Genomic DNA, 18221 nt, shown 5'->3' on the forward strand with positions numbered 1-18221 from the left:
TTGATCAGTGACATCCGGTCCCAGCAGGGATGTGAGGAGGCTCTGAGAGTATAAGGAAACATTGAGTGGGGAGGACAAGGGGCTTTGGTGTGAAAATTGTGGTGGACATTGTGGGTTCAGGAGTGTCTCCCGTCTCCTTGCCCCATTCCCTCACAATACCTTTGGGTGGCCATAGCCGTGTTATAGGAGATAGCAAAGCACACGGATGGGTGTGAAGTGACAAAGGTCTCACCTTGCAAAGCTGAGACATTACTGTTGGGAGCAGGTCCTCAGATTTCATTTTCCCAGGGAACTGTGGGCCTCTCTGCCAAGAGGAAGTATTGGTGTCTCTGCCGATTTCTGTGCACTGCAGGTGCCTATGCGGATGTTTTTTTCTCCCGAGGTGTCTTCCTCTTTGCTGTAGCTTTATGGGCTCTTGGGCACTGCTTATGATGTGCATTTCCTGTTCTTCAGGAAGGTCTAGCTGAGTTTCTGGTCTCAGCTGCCCAAGTTGTTCCCTCCTTACCTAGTTCTCATCCATTGCAAGGATTTTTGCTGCCCGGTCCTTGAAGGCACATTCCTGGGTTGTCACGTCGGCAAGAGGCTTATTGAGCTTTTAGAAAAGATTTGCATACATTGCAAAGAGGCAGAGAAAGAACTGACACGTTTTCCAAAGTAAATCCTCTAAGAAACCGGAGTGATGGAAGCCTGCTGTCTGTTTTCAACAGGGATAACTAAACCGTTGTTTCTTGCTTTCTGTTATGCTTTTTTTTATGGAGACCATTTTTAAAGTCCTTATTGAATTTGTTACAGTATTGCTTCTGTTTTCAGTTTTAGTTGTTTTGGCCACGAGGCATGTGAGATCTTAGCTCTCCGACCAGGGATGGGGCCTGCTCCCCCTTTATTGGGAGGCAAAGTCTTAACCACTGGACCACTAGGGAAGTCCCAAATCTTTGTGTCTTATTTGGCAGACTTTGTATTTGCCCTCCAACATGCTACCATGAGATACCAGGTGCCCCCAGGTGTCTGTCCCCCATGAATGGTGGTTCCTGCGTCCTGGCCAAAGTCAAGCCTGTGCAGGGAACTTCCTTAAGCGGAACTTGTGCCAATGGTACCTCAAGGAAAAGGAATAAGTAGGAGTCATTGTTCACCCTTCAGCTTCCTTATGCTTTTACCAATACCTGTGCCCTTATGGCCAGTTCTCTGTGGTCAGTTGGAGTAAGGAATACGACCACAGGCCTTGTTTACAGATGGTTTCATTTGCTGTAGTCTTGGCAAAAGGAGATGTACTGTTCCTCTCATGTCTTCCCTTTCCTGAGTGTCATGGAGGAAACAAACCCAGTTGGCAGAGGAATGTGTAAAATACTTGTGTTTTTTCAATAAAATGTATATGTTGTATATGTGTATGTTGGAAAAGCTGCCACTGGTAGGTGTTATTAGTCACAATGACTACAAGCACGATAGACAAAGATGTGTCTCTGCGTGTGCATCACACCGTGTACCGGGCAGGGCTCTGAGCTCGGTCCTCTGGGGCATTGATGTCAGGGGGTTGGTGGCAGGCTGAGGGGTCTCCAGGCCAGGATTGAAGTTCTCCCCATGTTAAGGTAAGAAAGGTAGTAGGGAATCTGACATCTTCCTATGTGAAGTGATCCTCTTGGCCACTACATGAGGACCACAAACACATGGCTGGATATTGTGGGGGTGGTGAGGCTCAGGGTGAGGCATGGACCCGGCCCAGGGGAGGGGGTTGTGGGGCCAGCATGGTTCTGCAGAACATAGACCAGAAGTCATGGGGAACAAAACTGGAGGCAGTGAGCACAGAGGTAACTCCTGGTTCATCCTGTATTAGAATCCAGGCCCCTTGAGTCTTAGGATTTTTTCTTCTATCACACTCACTACCAGTCTTCCAACAGACAGAATGAAAAGAGATAAATCCGTGGCAGATTCTTTTTTCCTTTGTCTACTGCTTAGAAATATCAAACCTCTACCCACTGTTCTTGTAAAATTTCCAATGCTAAATTTACATTTCCTCTGTATAGCTGAGCAGGGTTGAAACATTTTATCAATCGACATTTTTTTAAAAATTTGTGGTTTTGGTTGCACTGGGTATTAATTGTGGCAGGTGCGCTCTTTAGTTGTGGCATGTGAACTCTTCGTTGAGGCACACGTGGGATCTTTTTCCCTGACCAAGGGTGAAACACGGGCCCCCTGCTTTGGAAGCACAGAGTCTTCTCCACTGTGCCACTAGGAAAGTCCCTATCAATTACCCTTTTCATTGGTAATTTGGGGCTGCAATTCTAATCCCAGAGAATTTTAAGGTACGTTTTCATCTGCCTAATGAACCTTTGGCCTTGTGATCTTTATAATCTTCCCCCTGGGGAAAAGCAGGACTGTGCTGGTCTCTCCTGACTGAAGGTGTGCCCGCTGGGTGGGTGGGCACGGGTATCGTTCCAGGATTTCATAAAGATCTTAGGCTGCCGGTGTCAGCACCTCCATTCTTGCCATCCGGTCTAGAGGGCCCCAAGCTGCAAGGTGTCACGTCCTGCCTGAGAGTTCCTCAGCATGCGGAGGTCAAAGGTCTTCTGTTCTCCCATCACAGTTGGAATTTATTCATTTATACCGCTGTTACTGCTGTGATCCGAGTGCAGGCTGGAAAAGAATTTCCAGACACAAGGCGGAATGCAGGGAAGATAGAGTTTATTAGAGAGAAGGGTCGCTGCAAGAACAGTGGTCCGACATCTTGGTAGGCAGGGAAAGTCGACCATGAGCGTGGGTTGCTCGCCTGTGTTTATAGCCAGGGAATCTGTGCTTATCTGCTGACTGGGCAGAGTAAGTATACTTTCGCTGTGCTGAGTGGGAGAAAAATGGAGTAAATATCCTTCGCTATATGGGACGGGCAAGGGACAGGGCATGCTGCTTGGGAGGGCTCTGGGACATTGCAATGGTTGCATTGTACAGAGTGAGAGGAGTCCTGTAACTCTGTGTCCTGGCAGTAATGGCCCTTTGAGTTTACCTTCTTCTTTGTCCTTGGAGCACACCACATTTCCCCTGTTTCTATTCAGGGGGCCACATCTTTGTCCCTGTTGCATACCCTGCTCATGTCTGTCTATCTGCCCAGCTCCCTCTCAGGTGTTCGGGAACCCCTTTTCGTAAGGGAAAGGACGATGATCTCTCTGGCTGCTTCCTACTGGATGGGGGCGTCATCTGGCCGTGAGTTCCGGTTACCTGCTCCCTGTTAGGGTATCCCTAGGGAGCGGTAGGGGCTGCACGGGACGTGATGACAGCTTCTTCACGTTTTGTCCAGCCGATATTCTCGTTCCATTACCACTTGGAGGTTTATTTGTTATATCCTAGAAGAGACAAACTTAACAAAGAGGTTAAAATACATGGCCCGGAGATCAGTAGAAGTAGGAAGGCTGCTGTAGGACCTGGGAAAGGGGCTGTGCAGGACCAGATATTAGTCTTGAAATTCCACCAGTGGAATCACCCTGAGGCTCCCTTCGTAGAAAACCCATTAGCTCCTTTAATAATATCCCAAAAGTTAGCTTGAATTTTGCCCCATCGGTTGACAACAAACAGCATTCCTCCTTAAACATAGCACAGGTCCCACCTTGGTTGGCTGTTAGTAAGTCTAAAGCTCTCCTATTCTGTAAAACCGCTGTTGCTATAGAATTTATCTGTTCTTGTAGAGTGTTAATTTGAGCTGCTAGGTTAGTAATCTGTTGTGTGAGTTTGAGAGAGAGCTGTCGGGCAGTGAAAATAGAGTTTAGGAGTCCTGTTGAGTGTGTTCCTATCCCAGTGATACTCCCTAGGATTGTTATTACAGTGAGGGCTGGCCGCTTCCGTTTATGTGTTTGAGAGTATAAGGGAACTGGAATACTGTCATTTATAAGGGAAAGATTGGGAATACTGTATGTAAGGGTCCAAGTCCCCATTCAGTTGGCTGCAAGACATAAAGAGGCATTGGATCTGCAGAGGAAATAGGTGCAATTTGTAGGGTCCAACCAGACATCTAAAGTGATGTGGCAATAGAGTTTCCCTAAATGGGCACAGGACTGTTGTATGCCCCCATAGGTGGTGGCTAAAGTCATGCCAGCTAAGGGGGAGAGGCAAGCAATCTTTGAGGGATAGGATTAAAAGTTATAAGCCCAGTATGAAGAAGGAATAATAGGGTTCCACCCAATGTCATAGTCCTCAGGTGTCTTGAGTTTTCTGCATTCATCTTGTTAAATACTAGGGGGTTGGAACCAAATACTGTGATTCTGATAGCGACAGTTTCAGGATGGGGTAGGACAGATGAAGGTCCCAAAATAGCTAGTTTTGTCCAATTGGTGGTGATGTTAGGAGATTTGGGGAAGTAAACGTTGTAGAAAGGGGAATCAGGATAGTAAGTTTGGGGATGGTTTGTTCTGTCATCGGTTACGAGGGAAACCCATGTTCGGTGTGTCTCTGTTGCTACCTTGGTCAGATATTTCTTGAGGGCTTGATGGGGTCTTTCCACCTGCCTGACACCTGAGGACGCCATGCTGAATGAAGATAATGACTCATTTGGAGGGCCTTGCTGACCCCTTGGGTTAGACCTGAAATAATGGCAGGGCCATTGTCTGATTGTAAAGAGCATGGTAGCCCAAACCAGGGTATGATGTGTTCCATGAGAGTAATGGTTACCTCGGATTGTCTCTCGGTTTTAGTGGGAATGCCTATATCCATCCCATGAAGGTGTCCACCGTGACTAGGAGATATTTGAAGGTTTTACAAGGGGGCATGTGGCTGAAATCTATCTGCCAATCTTCTCCTGATTAGTTCCCCCACCTTTGGATTGAATGGAATAGCAGGGGGTGGTGGTGGGGGGCGCTGGTTATACCCCCTGTGGGTTGACCTGGGGACAGACAGGACAGACCTGGAATATAGATTGGAGAGTGGAGAGGATTCCTTTTCCTGTGATTATTGTCCCTACCAGTCTGTAGAGGGAATTGGGTCCTAAATGGGTAGCCTGATGAAGGTGGCTTAGAATCTTCCATCGGGAGGCTTCTGGGAAAAGAAGCTTGGTGTCTGGGCTTTGTAGCCACCCTTCAGGGATGAGAGTGAACCCACAGGTTTGTCTCTCTTTAAGTTGTGATGATGAGTATTGTGGGGGTGAAGAGTCTAAAGCGGGGATCAAAGGGGCCTGTAGGGCACATTGGGTGGCCCTTTTGGCCTCTCTACCTGCCACATTATTTCTTTTAGTTGTGTGGGATGGGTCCTCTTGGTGTGCACTGCAGTGGACGATAGCTATTTCTTTAAGGGGTTTTATGGCCTCTACTAGGTCCAGGATTTCTGGTCCATGCTTGATTTGGGTGGCATGTGTGCTTAGTAGGCCCCTTTCCTTCCAAAAGGCCGCATGAGCATGGATGACATGGAAGATGTATGCTGAATCTGTGTAAATGTTCATTCATAGTCCTTTGCCCAGTTGGAGTGCTCTAGTTAGTGCTATAGGCTGTGCTTTCTGGGCAGAGGTAGTTGCCCCATGGCGTGGGCCGGTCTCAACTAACCTTATTGAACTGACCTTTGCAAATCTGAAACCGTTCATCATTCTTTTTTTTAAATGAATTTATCTATTTATTTGTTGGCTACATTGAGTCTTTGTTGATGCACAGGCTTTCTGTAGTTGCAGAGAGTGGAGGCTACTCTTTGTTGTGGTCTGCATGCTTCTTATTGTGGAGCAAAGGCTCTACGTGCATGGATCTCAGTCATTGTGGCACGTGGTTTTAGTAACTGTGGCTCAAGTGCTTAGCTGCTGTGTGGCATGTTCGATCTTCCCACACCAGGGATTGAACCCCTGTCCCCTGCATTGGCAGGCGGATTCTTAACCACAGCACCATCAGGGAAGCCCTCTTCAGCCTTCTTGAATGAAATTGTCACCCTCTTTACATGATTCTGCACGTGGATTGGGTAAAACTGTGTCTTATAGAACTGGTCTCAACCTTTAGGCATGATCAATAGTTTGTATACAGGAATGTAGCATGGGTGTGTCAGCATTTTGGTTGGGCAAGAGAGTGGAGGTGTTTAAAATGGTGTCCCATACTTCTGGGGGAACTTGTTGGAGGATATGGTGTGGGACGAGTTATGGTAGGCTATGTGATGGTTGTTAAGGCCACATTTACTGGAGTAAATGATAAAGTAGTTTTAAGATTTGTTTCAATAAGTAGTGCTGGGAAAATTGGACAGAAACATGTAAAAGAATGAAATTAGAACACTTCCTAACACCATACACAAAAATAAACTCAAAATGGTTTAAAGACCTACATGTAAGGCCAGACACTATCAAACTCCTAGAGGAAAACATAGGCAGAACACTCTATGACATACGTCAAAGCAAGATCCTTTTTGACCCACTTCCTAGAATAATGGAAATAAAATCAAAAATAAACAAACGGGACCTAATGAAACAAAAGCTTTTGCACAAGGAAAGAAACCATAAACAAGACAAGAAGACAACCTTCAGAATGGGGAAAAAAAAAACCTTGCCAAGGAAGCAACTGGAAAAGGAGTAATCTCCAAAATATACAAGCAGCTCATGCAGCTTAATACAAAAAAAGCAAATAACCCAATCCACAGATGGGTGGAAGACCTAAATAGACATTTCTACAAAGAAGACATGCAGATGGCTAACAAACCCATGAAAAGATGCTCAACGTCACTAATTATTAGGGAAATGAAAGTCAAAGCCACAACGAGGAATCACCTCACACTGGTCTGATTGGCCATCATCAAAAAATCTAGAAACAATAAATGTTGGAGAGGGTGTGGAGAAAATGGAACCCTCCTGCACTGTTGGTGGGAATGTAAGTTGGTACAGCCACTATGGAAAACAGTTTGGAGGTTCCTTAAAAAACTAAAAATGGAATGACCATATGACCCAGTAATCCCACCACTGGGCATATCCCCAGAGAAAACCATAATCCAAAAAGAAACATGTACCATGATGTTCACTGCAGCACTATTTACAATAGCCAGGACATGGAAGCAACCTAAATGTCCATTAACAGATGAATGGATAAAGAAGATGTGGCACATATATACAATGGAATATTACTCAGCCATAAAAAGGAATGAAATGGAGCTATATGTGATGAGGTGGACAGACCTAGAGACTGTCATACAGAGCGAACTAAGCCAGAAAGAGAAAAACAAATACTGTGTGTTAACTAATATATATGGCATCTAAAAAAATGGTACTTATGAACCCAGTGACAAGGCAAGAATAAGGATGTAGATGCTGAGAATGGACTGGAGGACACGAGGTTGGGGGCTGGTGGTGAAGGGGATGCTGGGTGAAAGTGAGAGAGTAGCATAGACATATATACACTACCAACTCTAAAATAGATAGCTAGTGGGAAGTTGCTGTATAACAAAGGGAGATCAACTCAATGATGGGTGATGCCTTAGAGGCCAGGACAGGGAGGGTGGGAGGGAGTCGTGGGAGGGAGGGGATATGGGGATATATGTATAAATACAGCTGATTTACTTTGGTGTACCTCAAAACCTGATACAAGAGTGTAAAGCCATTATATACTAATAAAGAGCCTAAAAAAAAAGATTTGTTAAAACATCTCAGCCTAGAAGAAAGATGACGGCAAAGCAGAAGTAGATGGAATGCATCCCTCTCCACAGATGCATCAGGAATACATCAAAAGGCACAATAATTCCCCCAGAGAACCAGCTGAACACCAGCAGAAGACCTCAGACACCAGAAAGGAATGCAATGCTCCAGACATAACTGGGCAGGACAGAGGGGAGAAAAAAGGAGAAAGAGGAGGAGAGGAAAGGAAAGGGACACGTCTCACACCCTGGGGCTATGGGATCTGAAACAGAGGGGAGAGTGCCAAATTCAGGGAAACATTCCTTATCTGACAGGGCAACCCCTTCTCCAATGGGGAATTTCCCTGGGTCAGAAGGGAGGCACCTGGGACTGTTGAAAGAGGGTGAAGCAGCTGAGCTGTGGTAGATGGGAAAGAGTGAGAAACACACGGAGGGTCTGCACCATGGCTCAGCATGTCCGGACTGAGACATTAGTTCACAGCTGAACAGGGGGTCTGGGAGCTGGAATGTGGGAACTGGAGAACTGGTTCAGGGTGAGAAACATTGTTGGCAGTGGGGAGACGAACTCAGAGGACCGGAGGGAAGAAATCCACAGTGGAGAATGCCTACCACGGAAAGCTGGGCGGCCATGGCGGTGGCTTGATACTGCTGACTCACAGGCAGGGGGGAAGAGCTGCGAATGTAGCCTCTCTCTCGGCACCTGCAATGGACAAAGGAAGGACTCCTCTGGGCCTGGCTGTTGAAGTCAGGGACAGCAAAGGTCCCTGGGCAGGGCTGACCTAGAGTGCCTGCAACAGAGAGTGAAAAGTCCACAGAGTGGCCCAGCTCTGGAGACATTCTGTTTACACCTGAGTCACTGGCATCCCTCTGCAACAGGCACTGCCATGGCTGACCGAGCAGCTGTGACTCAGGGAGGGTGCCCCAGTGGAGTTGTATGCAGGGGGGAGGAGCGGCGCTTGTAGTCACTCTCTCAGCCTGAGCCTCCAGCATCACTCTGCAGCAGGCACCACCACTGCTGCCCGGGCTCCCGTGACCCAGGCAGGGTGCCACTGCTCACTCACTTTCAGGGGAAGGAGCCACTATTGTACCCTCTCTCTCCCCACACACAGGTGCTTACAGACAAACAAAAAAGGAAACTCTGCTGGTCACAGAGTAATACAAAAAGCTCAAGGTGGGTAGAAGGACACTTACAGCTGAGAACCCAAGGAAACAGAAATATTATTATTAATTCTATTGATCTGGTCCATTCTGGGCTCAGTTGTAGCTTTTCTTTTTTCTATCTTTTTTCTTAAATTAGTTACGATCTTAGTCCTAAGGGATCTACACGTTTTATAACAGATTTTAATAATATTTTATCCTCTTTTTTTAATTTTTTACCTTTTTTTAACCTCTTTATTGAAATATAATGGCTTTACACACTTGTACCAGCTTTTGAGGTACACCAAAGTGAATCAGCTGTATTTATACATATATCCCCATATCCCCTCCCTCCTCCGATTCCCTCCCACCCTCCTTGTCCTGGCCCTAAAAGGCATCACCCATCATCGAGTTGATCTCCCTTTGTTATACAGCACATTCCCACAGGCTATCTATTTTATAGTTCGTACTGTATATATGTCTATGCTACTCTCTCACTTCATCCCAGCTTCCCCTTCGCACCCCCCTAAATCCCGTGTCCTCCAGTCCATTCTCTGCATCTGCATGATTATTCTTGCCCTGTCATTGGGTTCAGCAGTACCATTTTTTTTTTATTTCGAATATATGAGTTATCATACAGCATTTGTTTTTCTCTTTCTGGCTTACATCACTCTGTATGACAGACTCTAGGTCTACGCACCTCATTACATATAGCTCCATTTCATTCCTTTTTATGGCTGAGTAATATTCCATTGTATATATATGCCACATCTTCTTTATCCAGTCATCTGTTGATGGGCTAGCTGTTTTATATGTTTCTATTTCTATCTAAGTTTTTTGTAGTGGTGACTGTATCTCTCCTACTTTCTTTTCTTCTCTTTTATACATTTCTATTTTTTCCTCTCTTTTCTTTTTCTTTTCATAATTTCAGTCACACTATGCTCTTCTCTTGCCCTGTCTTCTATCCTTTTTTAGTTTATTTTATCTTAATATACTTATAATCAGTATTACTGTTCTGCTCTGTTTCCTTGCTTTATTCTCCATATGACACACTGCTTTGGTTTTTATTATTAGGTTTGCTCTTTACCTTTGTTCTGATTATACGTGTCTGGTTTTGTTTTGGGAATCTTCAGTCTCTCTGGTTGTACTCTTGCTCTTTATTATATTTGATCCTAGCTTTCAAAATTTCCCTGGATATGTGTTTGTGTGTGTGTGTGTGTGTGTGTGTGTTTTAATTGATTATAATCTTAGTCCTAAGGGATCTACACTTATTATAACATTGTTTTATTCTTTTATTCTAGTTTTTTCTTCTATTTTTATTTTTAGAATTTTTATATATTTCTATTACTAGCTAAGCAATTTGTAGTGCTAACTTTATCTCTCCTACCTTCTTTCCTTCTTTATCTTGTATAAATTTCTATTTTTTATCTTTTCTTTTTCTTTTCATATTTCCATTCACATTATGCTCTTCTGTTGCCCTGTCTTCTATCCCTTTTTAGTTTATTTTATCATAATATACTTATAATCAGTATTATTGCTCTGCTCTGGTTCCTTGCTTTATTCTCCAGATGACACACTGCTTTGGTTTTTATTATTAGGTTTTGTCTTTATCTTAGTCCTAAGTATAATTGTCTCATTTTGTTTTGCGAATCTTCAGTATGTCTGGTGGTACTCTTGCTCTTTATTATATTTGATCCGAGCTTTCAAAATTTCCCTGGATTTGTGTTTGTGTGTGTTTGTTTTTTTTTTTTTGGTTTTGAATTTCTGTTAGTTTTCTCTTTGTCTGATGGCATACTGGGGTTCTTCTCTCAGGTCTTTCTAGTGCCTTATGTTCTATTGAATTCAGTATTTGTGTGTCTTGTACGTGTATGTGTTTCCTTGATTTAGTATTTGTTTGACTCAACACTCTGCCATTACTCTGGGGCTTGGATAGTCTTCTTTAAACCACTTAATTGCCGGGACAAGCAACCTCTGCAGTCTGGACCACTCCATCAGAAGTCACGAAGGAGGCTCTGGGGAGGGAGCACTGAATCCAGGATGCTAGACTACTAGGGAGTCCTCAGACACAGGGAAGATTAACTGCAGAGTACTCTCACAGAGCCCTGTATCAGAGTCTGAGACTCGGCTTCGTCCGACTATCTGCAACTGCTAGTGCTGGACACTTCACACCAACTTACAAACAAGACAGGAACAGAAACCCACCCATCAGCACACAGACTACCTAAAGCCACATGAACCTCACAGATACCCTAAAACACACCTCCTGACATGGCCCTGCTCATCAGAGAGAAAAGACACAGAGGCACACACCAGAAAGCAGACACCAGACCCCCCCCCACCCCCCACCAGGAAGCCGACTCAAGAAACTGGACAAACCCCATCACAGGGGGCAGAGGGCAGAAAAAAGAGGAATTAGTACTATACAGCATAGGGAAAGGAGACAGCAAATCCTATAAATTAGACAAAATAAGAAAACAAAGAATCACCATGCAGGCAAAGGAGCAGGAAAAAAAAAAAACCCACAAGACCAAAGAAATGAAGAGGAAATAGAGAAATTGCTTGAAAAAGAATTCAGAGTAATGATAGTAATGATGACTCAAAATCTGGATAACAAAATACAGAAAATACAAGAAACAGTTAATAAGGACTCAGAATAACTAATGAGCAAAGAAACAGTTTTGGACAACAAAATAAATGAAATTAAAAATACTCCAGATGGTATAAACAGCAGAATAACTGAGGCAGAAGAAGGAATAAGTAAGTTGGAAGATAGAATAGGAGAAATAACTGCCACAGAGCAGGAAAGAGAAGAAAGAATAAAAGGAATGGAAGACAGTCTCAGAGACCTTGGTGACAACATTAAGCGCACCAACATTCGAATCACAGGCATCTGGAAAAAGAAGAAAAATAGAAAGGGTCTGAGAAAATATTTGAAGAGGTTATAGGGGAAAACTTCCCCAACATGGGAAAGGACATAATTAACCAAGTCCAAGAAGCACAGAGAGTCCCATACAGAATAAACCCAAGGAGAAATACACTGAGGCACATATTAATCAAACTAACGAAAATTAAACACAAAGAAAAGAGATTAAATACAGCAAGAGAAAAGTAACAAATAACATATAAGGGAAAACCCAGAAGGATAGCAGCTGATCTTTCTGCAGAAATTGCAGGCCAGAAGGGCATGGTAGGATATACTGAAAGTCCTGAAAGAGAAAAACCTACAGCCAAGAATACTCTACGCAGCAAGAATCTCATTTAGGTTCAACAGAGATATCAAAAGCTTTCCAGACAAGCAAAAGTTAAGAGAATTCAGCACCAGCAAACCAGCCTTACAACAAGTGCTAAAGGAACTTTTCTAAGCAGGAATCACAAGAGAAGGAAAAGACCTACAAAAACAAACGGCAAACAATTAAGAGAATGGTAATAGGAACACACATGTGAATAATCACCTTAAATGTAAATGGATTAAAAGCTCAAGCAAAAGACAAAGACTGGCTGAATGCATACAAAAACAAGACCCTTCTGTATGCTGCCTACAAGTAACCCACTTCAGACCAAGGGGCACATATAGACTGAAAGTAAGCGGATGGAAAAAGATATTCCATGCAAATGGAAGTCAAAAGAAAGCTGGATATCAGACAAATTAGACATTAAAGACTACTACAAGAGACAAGGAAGGACACTACACAATGATCAACGGATCCATCCAAGAAGAACAAATAACAATGGTAAATATCTTTGCACTCAACATAGGAGCACCTCTATACATAAGGCAAATGCTAACAGCTATAAAAGGGGACATCGACAGTAACACAATAATAGTAGGAGACTTGAACACCCCACTTACATCAATGGACAGATCATCCAAACAGAAAATAAATGACACACAAGCTTTAAATGACACATTAGTCCATCTTGACTTAATTGATATTTATAGGACATTCCATCCAAAAACCACAGAATACACTTTCTTCCCAAGTGCACACAGAACATTTTCCAGGATAGAGCACATCTTGGGTCACAAATCAAGCCGGTGCATTCAAAAAAATTGAAATCATATCAAACACCTTCACTGAACACAATGCCAAGAGACTAGATATCAATTACAAGAAAAAACTGTAAAAAAATATAAACACATGGAGGCTAAACAATACGCTATTAAACAACCAAGAAATCACTGAAGAAATCAAAGAGGAAATCAAAAAATATCTAGAAACAAACGACAATGAAAACATAACAATCTGACAACTATGGGATGCAGCAAAAGCAGTTCTAAGAGGGAAGTTTATAGCAATACAGTCCTACCTCAAGAAACAAGAAAAATATTGAATAAACAACCAAACCTTACATCTAAAACAACTAGAGAAAGAAGAACAAAGAAACCCCAAAGCGAGCAGAAGGAAAAAATTCATAAAATCAGGTCAGAAATAAATGAAAAAGAGATGAAGGAAACAATAGTAAAGATCAATAAAACTAAAAGCTGGTTCTTTGAGAAGATAAAAAATATTGATAAACTATTAGCCAGACTCATCAGGATAAAAAGGGAGACGATGCAAATCAACAGCATTAGAAATGAAAAAGGAGAAGTAACAACGGACACCACAGAAATACAAAAGATCATGAGAGACTACTGCAAGCAACTATATGCCAATAAATTGGATAACCTGGAAGAAATGGGTAAATTCTTAGAAAAATACAATCTTCCAAGACTGAACCAGGAAGAAACAGAAACTGTGAACATACCAATCACAAGTACGGTAATTGAGACTGTGATTAAAAATCTCCCAGCAAACAAAATCCCCGGGCCAGATGGCTTCATAGGCAAATTCTATCACACACTTAGAGAAGATCTAACACCTATCCTTCTCAAACTCTTCCAAAATAGAGCAGAAGGAGGAACACTCCCAAACTCATTCTACAAGGCCACCATTACACTAATACCAAAACCAGGCAAAGATGTCACAAAAAAAGAAAATTACAGGCCAATATCACTGATGAATATAGATGCAAAAATCCTCAACAAAATACTAGCTAACAGAATCCAACAGCACATTAAAAAGATCATACCCCATGATCAAGTGGGGTTTATCCCTGGGATGCAAGGATTCTTCAATATAAGCTAATCAATCAATGTGATACATCATATCAAGAAAATGAAGGACAAAATCCATATGATCATCTCAATAGATGCGGAAAAAGCTTTTGACAAAATTCAACATCTATTTATGGTAAAAACTCTCCAGAAAGTGGGCATAGAAGGAAACCATCTCAACATAATAAAAGCCATATATGGGAAACCAAAAGCCAACATCATTCTAAATGGTGAAAAACTGAAAGAATTGCCTCTAAGAACAGGAACAAAATAAGGGTTCCCACTCTTACCATTATTACTGAACACAGTTTTGGGAGTTTTAGCCACTGCAACAGAGAAGAAATGAAATAAACGAAATTCAAATGGGAAGAGAAGAAGTAAAACTGTCACTATTTGCAGATGATATGATTCTATACATAGAAAATTCTGAAGATGCCACCAAAGAATGGCTGGAGCTCAGGAATGAATTCAGTAAAGCTGTAGCATTCAAAACTAATATACAGTAATCTGTTGAATTTCTATACTCTAACAATGAAGTATGAGAAAGAGAAATTAGGAAAATAATCCCATTTACCATCACATCAAAAATAATAAAATTCCTAGGAGTAAATGTAGCTAAGGAAGGAAAAGACCTGTACTCAAAAATCTATCAGACACTGAGGAAAGAAACTCAATAGGACACAAACAGTTGGAAAGACACAGTATGCTCATAGACTGGTAGAATAGAATTAATATTGTTAAAATGGCCATATGACAGAAGGGAACTGTCAAACAAGCTATAGAGTCTTCTCTGAAGTTGGAGAATGAGCTAAAGAAGCCCCTGCAAGACCTGAAGAACTCGGCTTCTAAGAGTAAAGACACCAATCTCTCATGTTTCATGAAAACGTTCCTGGATGAACAGGAACCTACCTGGAATACGAGGTTACGTACCAGAAGGACTTAGGAAAGGTGGCCCAGAGTGAAGGACAGCTTGAAAAGGCTGCTGAAGCAGCTGACGCATCAAGTAAAGAGGCAATACCTGAAGGCAACATCTGAAGGCAACATGGCAAGTCTTCCCACACAGCAGGTCCCAAAGTCAGCTACTTAAGAATCTTGATCTTCTTCTCTGTTTGACAGAAGTATGCATTTCTTTTCAACTTGGATCCTAATCCTCATCATTGTACATGCAAATAAATCTGTTTTGCATTATTAAAAGAGGCAATCTATAGAGTCAATGCATTCCCTATCAAAATACCAATGCCATTATCACAGAACTAGAACAAACAATTCTAAAATTTGCATGGAAACACAAAAGGCCCCGAATAGCCAAAACGATGTTGAGAAAGATTAACAAAGCTGGAGGTATCATGCTCCCTGATTTCAAACTATACTACAAAGCTACAGTCATCGAACAGTATAGTACTGGCATAAAAACAGACACGTAGATCAATGGAAAACAACACAGGGCTCAGAAATAAACCCACAGTTAAATGGGCAATTAATATATGACAAAGAAGTCAAGAATATACAATGCGGAGGGTCTTTCCTGGTGCCACAGTGGTTAAGAATTTGTCTGCCAATGCAGGGAACAGGGGTTCGAGCCCTAGACTGGAAAGACTCCACATGCTGCAGAGCAACTAAGCCCGTGCACCACAAATACTCAGCCTGCTCTCTAGAGCCCACGAGCCACAACTACGGAGCCCATGTGTGGCAAGTACTGAAGCCCATGCGCCTAGAGCCTGTGCTCCACAACCAGAAGCCACTACAATAAGAGCATGCACACTGCAACAAAGAGTAGCTCTCACTCTCCACAACTACAGAAAGCCCACGCACAGCAATGAAGCCCCAAGGCAGCCAATAAACAAAAATAAATAAATAAATAAGTAAATTTTTTTTTAAAAAAGGAAAATACAGTGGGGAAAAACGGTATCTTCATTAAATGGGGTTGTGAATATTAGATAGCTACATGCAAAAGCATAAAATTGTACTACTCTCACACCATGCACAAAAATTAATTCAAAATGGATTAAATCTTAAATGTAAGACCTGAAACCATAAAACTTCTGGAAGAAAATATAGGCAGTACTCTCTTTCACATTGGTCTTAGTAATATTTTTTGTATATTTCTCCTCAGGCAAGGGAAACAAAAGCAAAAATAGGCAAACGGGACTACACGGAACTAAAAAGCTTCTGCACGTTGAAGGAAACGGTGAACAAAAGGAAAAAGTCACCTACTGAATGGAAGAAGAAATTTGCAAACAAATATGTGATAAAGGATTAATATCCAAAATATACAAAGACGTCCTACAACTCAACGTTAAAAAAACAAAAAACGAAGCTTGGTTAAAAAATGGGCAGAGGGTCTGAATAGGTATTTTTCCAAATAAAACATATAAATGCCCAATAGGAATATTAAAAAATGCTCAGCATCACTAATCTTCAATAAATTGCAAATCAAAACCACGAGATATCACCTCACCCTTATAAAATGGCTACTATCAAAAAGACAACAAATAACAAATGTTGGTGAGGATATGGAGAAAAAGGAACCCTTCTACACTGCTGGCGGGAATGTGAATTGATACACCCACTATGCAAAATAGTACGGAGATTCCTCAAAAAATTAAAAATAGAACTACCATATGATCCACTCCTGGGTATTCATCCAAAGAAAACAAAAACACTAATTAGAAAATACATGCACCACTATGTTCATTGCAGCAGTATTTCCATTAGCCAATACATGGAAGCAACCTAAGTGCCCATCAATAAACGAATAAAGAAGTTTTATATATATACAATGGAATATTACTTTGTCATAAAAAGAATGAAATCTTGCTATTTGTGACAACGTGGATGGACCCTGAAAGTGTTATGCTACGTGAAGTAAGTCAGACGTGCGTGGCACTTGAAGGTATCATGCTACATGAAGTCAGACAGAGAACGATGAATACTGTGTAATTTCACTTATAGATGGAATCTAAAAAATTAAACAAATGAATAAACATATCAACATAGAAAGAGAGTCACAGATACAGAGAAGAAACATGGTTGCCAGAGGGGAAGGGGTGGGGGGAGGAAAGAAAGAGGTGAGGGAAATTCAGAGGTGCAAACTTCCACGGGCAAAATAAATGAGTCACAGGTATGAAGTGTAGAGTGTGGGGAATATAATCAATTCCTATATGACATCTTTGTATGGTGACGTATCATAACTAGGCTTATGGTGGAGAGCATTTTGAAATGCATAGAAATACCAAATCTCTTCAAAACAGGAACTGAGTATCGTAGGTTAAATATACTTCAAAAACTAACACACAAACTCATAGAAAAAGAGACCAGATTTGTGGTGGGGTGGGGGAATGGATGAAGGCAATGAAAAGATACAAACTTCCAGTTATAAGAGAAATAAGTACTGGGGATGTAATGTACAACAGGATACATATAATTGACAGAGCTGCATGTTATCTATGAAAGTGGTTAAGAGAGTAAATCCTGAGAGTTCTCATCACACAAACATTTTCTATTTACTTATGTATCTGTATGAGATGACGGATGGTCCCCAGACTTACTGTAATAATCATGTCATGATGTATGTAAGTTAAATCTTATACTGTACGCCTTAAATTCATACAGTGTGGTATGTCAATTACATCTCAATAAAACTAGGGGCAGAAGGAAATGCTACACTTCTTTATGAGGTTAGTCAAAATAAAGATGTCATTATCCCATCCAAATTAAATAAATGAATGAAAAGAGCCAGTTTCGCTCTAGCACCTGACACTATTAAAATGCACTAAGGAAAAGAATAGCAAGACCTCCACCACAGAACACACCAAGAAGCAGTTACAAAATGGCCATGTGCACAGAAGTATCTTGGAGTCAGAAGGGAAGATGGTGCTCAGGACAGCTCTTGCAAGTGACACCTTAAGCGGAGCTGTGGGCTTGGTTTCTGGAGCCTGGGCTGAAGCCTCCACAGCTGATGGCTGAGGCCGTTCAGGTCTCGGGACTGAGGGTAGAATGGGAACAAGAGTGATGTCCACGCGTGGCGCCTGCGGCTTTGCTGGGCTTGCGGATCTTCAAAGAAAGGCTATGGTTTCTCCATATGGACAGAAGATTCTGAAACCTCTGCTACAGTGTAAGAAAGAGGCGATTCCAGTCTCAGTTAGAGAAGATCTCAGATGTCCAGGTTGCAAGAACCCTCTGCAGTGCTACCACCCAAACCTGAGGTAGCCCTGCAAACAGTTATGGGTCCATGAGCAAACCTCTTCCTCAGGCTGGGGTCGTCCTGCCAACAAGAAGCCCTGTGTGTGCCAGTGCAAATACACCAGCCAGGCAGCATGGACACTGTTTAAGTTCCACATGAGCCCCTCACCCGTCCAAGTCCAAGCTGGACAGTGAGCCACGTTCTTTCTCAGCATCGAACCTGAAATAAATGAAGGCAAGACCAACA

This window comes from Hippopotamus amphibius, chromosome X (assembly GCF_030028045.1).
Source record: "Hippopotamus amphibius kiboko isolate mHipAmp2 chromosome X, mHipAmp2.hap2, whole genome shotgun sequence".
Classification (NCBI taxonomy): Eukaryota; Metazoa; Chordata; class Mammalia; order Artiodactyla; family Hippopotamidae; genus Hippopotamus; species Hippopotamus amphibius.